Source organism: Lactuca virosa, chromosome 8, assembly GCF_052849685.1.
Source record: "Lactuca virosa cultivar CGN04683 chromosome 8, Lactuca_virosa_CGN04683_v6, whole genome shotgun sequence".
NCBI lineage: Eukaryota > Viridiplantae > Streptophyta > Magnoliopsida > Asterales > Asteraceae > Lactuca > Lactuca virosa.
In genome coordinates, this window is record NC_136433.1 from 350,530,698 (window position 1) to 350,543,767 (window position 13,070).

General features: G+C 39.1%; 1 non-coding gene across 1 annotated transcript; it reads left to right on the forward strand.

Annotated features, from left to right (window-relative positions):
• Positions 1-12,740: 12,740 nt before the first annotated feature.
• Positions 12,741-12,847, forward strand: LOC145135242 (small nucleolar RNA R71). The gene has a single exon (XR_013719704.1). It is a non-coding gene; the product is annotated as a small nucleolar RNA R71 (small nucleolar RNA).
• The last annotated feature ends 223 nt before the right edge of the window (positions 12,848-13,070 follow it).

Sequence of the window (13,070 nt, forward strand, 5' to 3'; positions counted from 1 at the left end):
CCTCAATTCGGGAATGTGACTTCTATTTATAGTCTTCAGAAAACAGGGTCTACTCGTCGAGTAGATAACCGACTCACCGAGTCCCCTCTGTAGAGTCCGTATACGGCAAGGACTTTGTGTTTTACTTCGCGAACATTCGTGGGCACTCGTCGAGTAGACGTCCAGACTCGCCGAGTCCTTCATGATTTGACTCTTTTTCTTTAGATCTTCAATTTCCGAGCTTACGATCGCATCTCCTGCTTCCTTTTGCTTCCGAGCATATCTTTTGGACTCAAAATACAATTTAAGCATAATTAAGTACCTTTTGTCCATAAATTGCAATAAATTAGCCAATAAATAACAAAAATCTATACTAAATATATAGCTAAATATGCACATATCAAAATACCCGACACTTGACTTTTGCTTGCCCCTAAGCAAAACTGAATTTTAACATACTAATACCACATAAGACAATCCCAATCGAACCCAACCATTATGCCAAGACCACAACGCATGCATTTGTGTCTAAAGTTTTTCCTAAGGACACCCCTCAATTTTAAATACTTACAATCCTCATAAACACTCGCCCACTTCTTTTGAACAATGCTCATTTTATGCATCCCTCCAAATCCATCCGCAGAAAACCTCCTAGTCTGAAGGTATTTTTGGTTGAGCAACCCAAGCATACATAATCTAGACAATTACAACTTTTTGATACCACCATAGAGCTTATTTGGAATTCTTCACTTCTTTGATAATTTGTCTTGATTTCTTTGAATTCACCACCTTTATGATTTTTGGTATCTTCAACTTTTTGAATTTCTTCAGAACTTTGATCTTTTGATCTTCACTTTGATTACTCCAAAATTCTTACAACTTTTCTTGTAATTCTCTCTCTTTTTTTTACATGTAACTCACTTTTTTTTTCTTTTTTTTCCAAAACCTACATGCTTAAGCAGGGGCGCTCAACTTCAACCTTTATTGATTAAAGATAAAAAATTTCCTGGATGCATTTCTGGTACACGATGCTAAACATATTGCATCCCTCAAACTAAGCGAGGTTGTGTTTTTGTCCCATGATTTCACTAGAATAAAGGAGGCCGCAAATGCACTAGAACGTATATTGGCTCAACTAAACATTTGGGTCTTCATGCAATCATCAAACATAACACTAGCATGGAATCCTAATTGTTTTTACCAAATTAATCTAAATTAATCCTAGTAATTTTTTAATGCAAAAACTTCCAAAATTATACCTAAATTAGGATTCTAATGTAACTAATATAATCAACCCCCTACCCCACACTTAATTTATGCAATGTCCCCATTGCATATTATGCATGATAAAGAAAACAACAAAGTAAAGAGGGAATTGGAACAAACTCCCCTGGCATAGTAATCGCGAGGTTGATATTTCTTCATGCAAAGCTCCATCTTCAATTGACTTTAGGCATGGGAACAGCTCATCCATGCCTTGGGTGCCAAATCTCACGTGGTACGGCTCCAAATATGCAGAAAAATAATCTCGAAAATCTTCAGGAATTAATCTTCAAAGAATATGAGTAAGGCCCATATCAAATGTGGTTAAAATATAAGCCTTGGGAATGGAATTTTGAGTGACTCGTCGAGTAAATATGACTACTCGGCGAGTAGAAGTGTTTCTAGAAAATTCGCAGATTTGCAAAGGGACTCATCGAGTCCATGATATGCACTCGGCGAGTACAACGCTGATTGGAAAATTTTTGCCTTCTGCTCCAGTCCATTTTTGGTGTACTGAAGTAACATCAAAATGACACCTATGCACATTTTTATTCAATATTTAGACACTCTTTAGCCATCTTTATAACCAGACTCGATACTCGAACTCAAAACTCTATTTCCTCGCTTGCCTAGACTCGATCCTTCCCACTACTCTTTCACTCTCTAGACCCTTTGCATGCATACCCTTTTTCAAATTCTGAAAAGAACCAAAGCAAACACAAGTAATAAAAAGGAAAAACAATCAAAATCCTACTTAAAAGTTCAAACAAACCAACCAAAAACAACCAAACAAATAAAAATTGTTTTAACACAACCCCACAAATAAAAAGGATAGATCTCAATCCTCATCTTCTTCCTCATTTCCTCCCGCTTCGCTACTACCGGCTTGATTCCTTCTTAGATTTTCCCGCTCTTCCTAACTTGAAACATAAGGGTAGCTGGGTCCGGGCCTTGGTGCAATGTTCATTTGTTCAAACAAACAAAAAAAATGACTCATTGTGGTAGTTCATGCTTCGCCCAAGATTATCTTGATAACGTCTCATCTCCATATTATACCAAGCATTGGTAGCTCCTCTTCCACCGGAATGACCGGTGGGTCTTCTCGGACATGCTCTCTTCTTTGCCTCACCCTTCTTCTCGGCTCCTCGGGCATCAACACTTCATCCGCATTCTGGATCCCAATGTGTCCCCCACCATAATCATCAATGATCCTTGCCCTTCTGAATAATGTGGTGCTAAAAGGAAGAAAAGGAATAATTGTCAACATTCTTGCCTCCCCTCGGTCCAAGATCCCATATGTCTTAGCCAGCCTAGTAACAAACATGCCACCATTGATTTTGGACGTAATCCGTTCCTTGACCGCTCCCTCCGCCAAGTATTTTGCCATACAATACGGCAAATTGCAAAAAACATTAGGAGTAATGATGCTCCGCATGTAGAAAATGTCGAGAGTGGGGACCTTATCATCGTCCTTTTGTAAGTTAATGGTGCTAGCAATAAGACGGTGGATCAAGCGATGGATAGGGGAATGGATGCTTCCCTCTTGAGCAGAAGAAGGAATGTAGACCCGGTTAGCAATTGTGTTCCACCAACTAGATGCAACCACCTCTTCAGGCAATTCCTTGTGGCAGTACTCGAGGAATGCTTCAAAATTTTCAGACATGATCACATTTTGATCATAAGTCCCCAACCTCCAGGCGAGCTCCGCTATGTTGCATTGGCACGGCTCCCCTCCAAGACAAAAAGTGATAGTGCCCGGCTTATAATACTCATTTCCACCTCGGAAGGAGATGGTAGCAAAGAATTCCCAGTATAGTTCCTGGTAAACATGTTCCTGAATCTTGAACAATCGACTCCAGCCGTCACAAATTATGGTTACCCCATCATGTACAAAAGACCTGACCAAATAAGGAGTCAATCCCTCCTCCAATCTGGTTTGACCAATCCAATGCCAGTCTAGCTGGTTGGTTACATATATATCCTTTCGTTTTAGTGTTTCCATCCTCTTTTTCACACGGGTGAGTGAAGATTTGGAAGTTATTTGTGAAAAATTCAACCATGGGATGTCCCCATAACTGCCTCCTCTCGAACTTTGTCAACGCCTAGACATGCTTTCTGCAAAACAAGATGAAAAATACCACAAACAAAACACAGAGAAATTAAAAACGTTAAAAAGTTGGCCATCTGCAACCTGGACTCGCCGAGTAGAAGTACTACTCGGCGAGTAGTATGAACTGCGCGAGTCCATTGTTATTCGGGTGAAATCAACCGTCCAAACACACAAACTAGTCCAGGGGTTTGTCTCGGTATGTCTATTAAGCATAGATTTACAAGAAATTATGTCTAAAACTACCTAATTTGTCCGAAAAATCAAAACCCTAGAATTGAAGTAAACCCCAAAATTCGAATTTCAAAAAATTACAGCCACTAATATACCCAAGACATGAACTTTGACAAGATTAAGTAGAAAAAAGGTTACCTTTTTTGTTGAAGATGCAAGGAATAGCAAGAAATTGAAGATGAAGGCTTGAGAGAGGAAATGCTCGTCGAGCGGCTGGTGGCTGCGTAAGGGATTGTGTTTTACCAATTAGGGTTAAAAACCCTTATTTACAGAATGTAAATTAAAAAAAAATTTCGGGTAAATACGTGTACTCGCCGAGTAGAAGTTCCTACTCACCGAGAAGATACGCGAATCCGCGTTTCCTCAGGAATTTCCAAATGGACTCGCCGAGTAGATACATAGACTCGACGAGTTGTCCATTCTGTTTGATAAAAAAAAATAGTTTTTAAATTCTATGCCACCAACCCCACACTTGAACATTGCTTGCCCTCAAGCAATCATTCTAATCACAGAAGAAGATTGATAATACCAGATCTAAAGAAAAATGAAAGTACAAAGAAAAAGAAAGGTAAAAAGAAAGCAAACTCTAAACTCGGGTTGCCTCCCGGAAGCGCTTCATTTTAAGGAGTCGTTAGATGGACTCCTTCCCACTTTACGTTTCTGTAATTTCTTCCAAATGCAGCCCTTCTTCAAGTTCTTCTTCTTTTGGGATTCCTTCTTCATATGTCTTCACCCTATGCCCATTTACCTTGAAAGCAGTTCCATCTCTTGATATAAGCTCAATAGCTCCATGTGGAAAAACTTGTTTTACCACAAAAGGACCATCCCACCGTGTCTTCAGCTTGCCCGGAAAAAGCTTTAACCTCGAATTAAAGAGTAACACCTTTTGTCCTTCATGGAAGTCCTTATTACCCTTTAGTCTTTTCTCATGCCAGTTTTTGGTCTTCTCTTTGTATATCAAGGAATTAGTGTAGGCCTCATTTCTAAGCTCTTCAAGGGATTTCATTTGCATTAACCGGTTGGTACGAAGTTCAGCCAACTCAAAATTACACATCTTTAAAGCCCAATAAGCTTTATGCTCTATTTCAACCGACAAATAACAATTCTTTCCATAAACTAGCCTATATGGTGTAGTACCAATAGGTGTTTTGAAAGCTGTTCGAAAGGACCAAAGTGCAACATCAACTTTATCCGACCATTCCTTTCGATTTCCTCCAACCGATCTCTCCAAAATCCTCTTTAATGCCCTAGTTGTCACTTCAGTTTGCCCACTTGTTTGTGGACGATAAGATCTGGAAAACCTATGAAGTACCCCATACCTTTTCAACACTTTGGCTAATTGATCATTTGCAGAGTGAGTGCCCCGGTCACTAATAAGAGCTTTAGGAACTCCAAATCTTGAGAATAGCTTTTTAGAAATCGCACCACCACCCGAGCATCATTAGTAGGTAATGCTTGTGCCTCCGCCCACTTAGATACGTAGTCGACCGCCACCAAGATATATTTATTCCCTTTTGACATTAGGAAAGGTCCCATAAAGTCAATCCCCCCAAACATCAAATATTTCACAAAACTTGAATATTATGTTGGAGCATCTCATTTCGGGAGGATATGTTCCCCGCTCTCTGGCATGAATCACATTGCTTGACATATTGAGCAGCCTCTTTAAAAATTGTGGGCCAATAAAACCCAATATCAAAAATCTTTTTAGCCGTGTACTGTGCTCCATGATGTCCCCCAACGGGTCCGCTATGGAAGTGTTCCAAGATTTCCCGACTTTCTTTCCCGAATACACATCTTCTTATCATTCCGTCTGCGCAGCTTCGGAAAAGGTATGGGTCGTCCCAAAAGTAGTACTTGATTTCTGAAAAGAATTTCTTCTTTTGTTGGCGGGTTAAACTTTTGGAATATATTCGGTAGCTAAGTAATTAGCTATATCCGCAAACCACGGCACCTCTCCTGCTATTACTAAAAGATACTCATCGGGAAAATCATCTCCAATCTTGTTTTCTTCTAACTCCTCCAAATGCGAGTTTTCTAATCTTGACAAATGGTCGCCAGCTACATTTTCCATTCCCTTTTTATCGCGTATTTCAATGTCAAACTCTTGTAACAGTAAAACCCAACGTATCAATCTCGGTTTTGCATCTTGTTTAGCAAATAGATACTTTAAAGCGGAATGGTCGGTAAAGACAATAGTCTTGGACAAGACTAAATGTCATACCCCCGGCCGAGGCGGCGGAATACGCCGGGCTGTGCGACTTAATTCATGGATCACAAGCATATTGAATATACATCACAAGTTACACCAATAACAACATAGCAGTTACATTACATTTTAAGATTTGAATACAAAGTTCATAATAATAAATTCATAAAGTTGCCTTAACAGATAGGCCGATTTAACAAAAACTAGATAAACTAGGTCGCCTGAAATCCATGTCTAATCTTTTGACTGAAAGCTCGTTTGGTGATACCCAAAGAATACATGAAATTTTGAGGGTCAACACAAGGTTGCTGAGAGTTACAGGTTTTCTGCTAACTGCAGTAATGATACTTTATAAGTCTAGAAAGTATTTCTTTTGTGGTTAAAACCATGCTTGATAAAGAAAGAAATCATAAGTAAATTTGTGATTGAAATGTTTGTTAAAGAGATAAACCCTAAGTAAATCCATACTTAAAATGTTTGAATAATAGATAAACCTTAAGTAATCCATACTGAAAATGCTTGATAAAGAGTTAAACTATAAGTAAATCCATACTTAAAATGTTTGGTAAATAGATAAACCATAAGTAATCCATACTGATAATGCTTGATTAAGAGTTAAACCATAAGTAAATTCACACTTAAAATGCTTGATAGAGAGTTAAACCATAAGTAAATTCATACTTAAAATGCTTGATAACGAGTTAAACCATAAGTAAATTCATACTTAAAATGCTTGATAAAGAGTTAAACCATAAGTAAATTCATACTTAAAATGCTTGATAAAGAGTTAAACCATAAGTAAATCCATACTTAAAATGTTTGGTAAATAGATAAACCGTAAGTAATCCATACTGATAATGTTTGATAAGCAGAGAAACTGAATCTGTGGTTTCTAGTTAAAGAGTCCAGTTAATGCCTATAGTGAGTCCTATAACCGAGCTATGTGACCCGTTATAATCCCTGCACAACGCTTCATTAGACCTCGTAGTTATACTAAAGATAATTATCACCCGCTTCGATTGATCAGTCGAGGTTGTAGCTAGCAACCGCAGGTGGGGGTGTCAACCCGTATAGATCTATACATTCATATCTCGCTCCGAGGATTAACGGTTATAGTTTAAATGGGAATACTAAGTGGTTAAACTTACGTAATGAATACTGTCTCACTATAGAGGCCATTAACTAGGTTATACGGTAAAGTTTCACTATAAAATCCGAGTAAGTTCGATAAATCCGTAAAAATGTATGTCACTCGCTTAAATAGATAAAATGTTTCTTCACATGCATGAATGATGTCAAAGATATAATTGTTATAATTTGTACATATATAATTAATAAATATGTTTGTACATGCTCGAAGCAAGTGAGAAAAAAAATTATGCACAACACTAATAATATTTTTAAGCGCATGTATATCGTAAAGAAATCAGTTTATGATACATTATTTTGACAATAATAAGTATTAAAACTAGATGTATGTTTTATATGTGTATTCCATAGCCGATATATAGATTTAGCATGTTTATAAACACATTTCATAACCGGAAAATATATTTATATATATTTCACATGTATTCCCCCCCCCTCCCCAAATAATAAAACATAAAAAGGGGTCGTAACACTCACCCTTGAAGCGTGAACTAAGCTCGAGGGTGAAAGTTGTCGTGAAAGTTGTCACATGACGTTCCTTGTTCTTAAACGAACCATCGGGTTTATTTATATTACCTAACAAACCAAATGGACAGTTTTGGTATTAGTTATTAGGTATGAAGTGGTCTATATTAAAGTAAATAAATTCTAGGGATTTATTTTGTTAAAATTACTCAACAAGGGATTGTTCTTGTAATATATTTGTATGGCAGGGACTAAAAGTGTGCATTCTCAGCCTCAGTTACGATTTCGGACTCATATTGTTAATATTTTTCGAAGTGAGGGACTGTTAATGTCATCCTACTTGGCAGTTTGACCTAAATGGTGATCTATTTTCAAGAAGGGGACTTATTCTGCAAAATTAACAAACCTAAGGGTTTTAATTAAATAAAATCTAATGAAGTTTTAATCGATCGTCTTCCTCATCTAGACGTGATTTATAGACGAATGGAGGGAAACGAGACCCATCTGCTGGGTCTCTAGGCCTCGGTTGTTCGTAAGGGCTAAAACACGAATAATGGTGATGGCGGAAGGGCTTACAGAGGGTAGTCGGTGGTCGTGAGTGGTTAGCATCGGCAGCAGCAAGTCCGACGATAGCGGCGATTGGCGGCGTTGAGCGGCAGGGGGTTGATCCGGCGACCTTTTGCTGCTTCGTCCTGGCTTATGCTTGACGGATACGGAGAGTGGAGGTAAGGGAGGGGGTGGTGGTGAATGGAAACAGCAGAACTACATAGGAGGGAGCTGTTGGGTGATTTCTTCACCGGAAATGGGTGGTGGGTGGCGATTTCGAGTGGTTATCGACAATGGACGACTCTGAGGGGTGTTTGGCATTCTATTTTACGGAAATCAGGAGGAATGTGTTGGGGAAACTCAACAGTAACAGTGGGGGTAGTGAGGTGGGTTCAAGGTGGCAATGGTGGTGATTCACGGTGGTCAAAGCCACCGGTGGGTGGTTTCTAGTCAAGAAAGAGAGAAAGAATGGAAAGGGAGAAAGAGAGATAGGAGGACTGAACTCAGGGATGTTTGGCTTTCTGTGATTGACAAAATGGTGAGGGAAATAAGGGTGGAGTGATGGTGTTCGTGAATGGTGGTTCAGGAAGGAACACTTTTGCATTCTTTCACTCTTTCATGCTTGCATACTTTGGTCAAATTGGAAAGATTAGACTGGACATACTCCAACAAATGTGTTGACTTTCACAAAGGTCCAATGTGGGTCATGGGAGGGAGAGAGATGGAAAGAGACATATGAGAGAGAGAGAGAGATTCACGTGAGGTAGAGAAGGAAACATTGGCTGAGATTCCTTTAGGCCAATCCAAGCCCTGCCAAATTTTCATTAAATCTCATTTATGCCATAAAAACGATTCTTGTTTCGTGTGTCCATTTTTCGATGTCCGGTTATTTTTCCGATTGTGCCGAATGATAGATTTTAATTCAGGGATTCTAAAAACCCGAACGGATAAATTTTTTGAGTTGTGGAACTCCAGGAATTTGCGTTTAAAGTTTCACGTCTAATTGGTCTGAAACTTCTGATTTTTCTGACTATTTCAATCTAAAATTATTTCGAGTAGTAAATAACTTATTAGACCATAGTTTGAGTCCAAAAACTCTCTCAAAATTTCTATCTGAGGTGTGCAAGTGCCTCAACGGATCAATACGGTTTACGAAATTATATAAAGTTAGTGTTATACCGGTTTGGTTTCTTAAAACAATCATATCTTTTGCATACGAATTCCGTTTTGGACGTTCTTTATATATTTGCCATCAGGGAAACATGTACTACGAGTCTAGAATATTTTCTTTGTTCACAGACGCTTAATACAAAATTTCAGTTTTTCAGTCGTTAACTAGAGTTACAGTTTGTGCTTTGAGTTTCGTTCAACATTTTCCATAGTTCGAGATAAGATACCATTTCATATCTTATTGTAATTGAAATGACACTACATTATTACTATAATACGCATTAAAATTCAATCGGTCAAGATACAAAAGGGTCCTCAGTGAACTAACCGTTTATAGATTCAGACCTAGATTCTGGGATGTCACACTAAATATGGTCGGAACTTGTCAAAAGCATATACCACCGCTAGCAACTCCTTCTCGGTAGTAGTGTAGTTCTCTTGAGTTGGGTTCAAAGTTTTTCTTGCATAGTAGATAGGTTGAAAATGTTTATCACTAGCATCACACATTAGCTCGAAAGGAAGATTCCAATTTGGGGCTATCATGATAGGAGTAGTGGTTAATCTTTCCTTTAATAACTGAAATGCTTCATGACATTCTTTAGAGAAATCGAATGGAGCATCCTTCAAGAGTAATTGAGTCAAAGGCCTTGTGATCTTCGAGAAGTCTTTAATGAAGCGACGATAAAATCCCGCATGGACAAGAAAACTCCTCACCCCTTTTACATTTGTTGGAGGGGATAGTTTGGCTATTATGTCAACTTTTGCTCTATCCACTTCTATCCCTTTCCTTGAAACTTTATGGCCCAACATAATTCCATCTTTTACCATGAAGTGGCACTTTTCCCAATTAAGGACAAGGTTTGTCTTCTCACATCTAGCTAGCATTAGATCTAAATTAGATAAGCAATCCTCAAAGGATGTCCCAAAAACCGAGAAGTCATCCATAGAGATCTCCATGAATTTCTCGATCATGTCATGAAAGATGGCCATCATGCACGTTTGGAATGTAGCTGGTGCATTGCATAATCCAAAAGGCATGCGCCTATATGCGAATGTTCCACTTGGGCACGTAAAAGTGGTCTTCTCTTGATCTTGTGGGTCGATTGGAATTTGAAAATACCTCGAAAAGCCATCGAGAAAACAATAATATAGACGACCAGAAAGCCTTTCTACCATTTGATCGATTAATGGCAACGGGAAGTGATCCTTAGATGTAGCATCATTTAGTTTTCTGTAGTCGATGCAAACACGCCGCCCGGTTACTGTTCTTGTCGGAATTAACTCGTTGTCTTCATTAGTATCCACCGTTATTCCTCCCTTCTTTGGTACCACTTGCATCGGACTTACCCATGGGCTATCGGAGATCGAATAAATGATACCCGCATCTAATAATTTAACCACCTCCTTTTTTACAACTTCTTGCATGTTTGGGTTTAGTCTTCTTTGGCATTGAACTACAGGTTTGGCTCCTTCTTCTAAATTAATTTTATGGGAACAATAATCTGGACTAATTCCTTTGATATCGGTGATTTTCCATGCTATGGCACCTTGCCTCTTCCTTAGCACTTCCACAAGGATTTCTTTTTCATGTTTGGCTAGATTAGCAATTATAATTACTGGTTTTTGTTCCCCATCTTTAAGAAATGCATACTACAAGTGATTAGGTAGAGCCTTGAGTTCAGAATTTATGTTCTGAATATTGAACACGTCGAGTCCAGTAAGGGGACTCGTCAAGCCCTGGGTGAAATTCGCGATTGATCGGGTTTCTTCGAATGGACTCGTCGAGTCGGTCGAGGCTACTCGACGAGTTGGGTGTTCTGTACTTCTGATCATATCATTATATTCAGCTTCCTCGAGCAATCTCTCTATTTCCAGCAGGTCTCTTTCAGCATCAAATTCTTCTTCAAGAATGATGGTGGACTTGTTTGGCTCATCTTCATTCCATTCCTCCATTAACTCTTCCAACATATAAATCGAGAATGTCGTGTCATCACTATTCCTTGCATGCTTCATGGCTTGATCAACCCTAAAAGTAACTGATTCGTCACCCACTCGAAGAGTAAGTTTAGAATCTCGCATGTCAACTATATCACTCGCGGTGTTTAGGAAAGGTCTTCCAAGTATGATCGGGACTTGAGGGTCTGCTTCCATATCTAATACTATGAAGTCCGCGGGGAACATGAACTTATCAACTTTAACCAATAGATCTTCGCATATTCCTCTTGGGAATGTGACCGTTTTATTTGCCAGGTGAATCGCCATTCGAATTGGCCTTGGCTCCAAAAGATCTAATTTCTTGAAGAATGAGTATGGCATGAGATTTACACTTGCCCCTGATTCAGCCAATGCATAAATGGTAGCTATGTTTCTGAATTGACAAGGCAAGGTTAAGCTTCCTGGATCACCTTTCTTCTTAGGTAGTTTGTTCAACATGGCAGCTGAACAGTTCTCATTTAGGACCACTTTCTTCACCTCTTCCATCTTTTTTCTATTAGTTAGAAGCTCCTTAAGGAATTTGGCATATTTAGGCATTTGTGCAACCGCCTCTATGAATGGAATATTAATTTGAAGAGCTTTTATGTGTTCCAGAAACTTCTGGTAGTCAACATCATTCTTTTCTTGTCTAGCTCAAGCTGGAAATGGCAGTGGAGGTTGATATGGCTTGACTGGAGGCTTGTTTTTCTGTTCAAGTGGGGGACTCGTCGAGTCCGTAACTTCGACTCGGCAAGTCGGGTCGGGAATTTGTGATTCTTTATGTTCTGCTTCTTCCTCTTGAACCAGTTTAGGATCTTCTTGCTGAATGGGGGCGAAAGGAGTTATAATCTTCTCACTCCTAGTTGTCACGATATTTATATGTGCACCTTTTGGATTACTTTCGGTATTACTAGGAAGTCCACCCGGTCGTCTCTCGTTCACTTGTTGTGCAAGTTGGCCCAGCTGCTTTTCTATGTTGAGAATAGATGCTTGATGATTCCTAAGCAGAGCTTGTTGATCTTTCATCATAATTTGGTGTTCTCACAACATATTTTGTTGATCTTTGATTGCAACATCGGTATCATTATGTCTTTTCTCGGATGCGGCCATGAATCTTGTAAGCATGTCTTCCAAGTCTGATTTCTTTTCATACACCGGCTCCTCCTTTTGATAAAAGCCTCTATCGTTTTGCTTATATTTTTCCTCCCTTGTCTTTTTGTACTCATCATATGGTAGCCATTCTTTCTTGGGTTTTCGCCAATTGTCATCATACCTATCACCACTTGAATATCACACTTGCACTTTCCGGTTCCCGTTCTCATCAAGGTCACAATCTTTAGTAATGTGGGGCCCTCTACAATTTTAACATCCCACTCTTATGGAATGGATGGATTGGTCCATCTTAGTCATCCTTCGGTCCATGCTTTCCAATTTTGCCATCATTGCTGCCATGTCATCCGTAATACCCCTCGAGTTAAGTCATTCCTTGGGTTGTGATATTCTCTAGAGTGCTTAGAGAATTCTTCAATTAGAGCCTTTATCACTGGGGGTGGTTTCTTTGTGAGTGGTCCTTGCGAGTCAAGGAGTTGCCTGGTTGTGACATTTACTCCATCATAGAAAATGGAGACTTCTTGTTGGCTTTTTAAATCATGATGTGGGCAATTTCTTAGTAAACCCTTGTATCTTTCTCATGCTTCATAAAGTGACTCCCCAGCTTGTTGTTCAAAATTGGCAATGGCTTTCTTTAATTTGGCTATCTTTGATGGAGGGCAAAATTGGTATATGAATTCTTCTTTCATTTTAGTCCAAGTAGTGATGGATCCTGGAGGGAGTGATTTCAGCCAATCTTTCGCGGCTCCCTTGAATATGACTGGTAGCATACGTAGCAAAACAGTGTCGAGAGCCACATTAGGGACATTGAAGTAGTCGGCTATGTCATTGACCTCGTCAAGATGCTTGTATGCGTCTTCATGA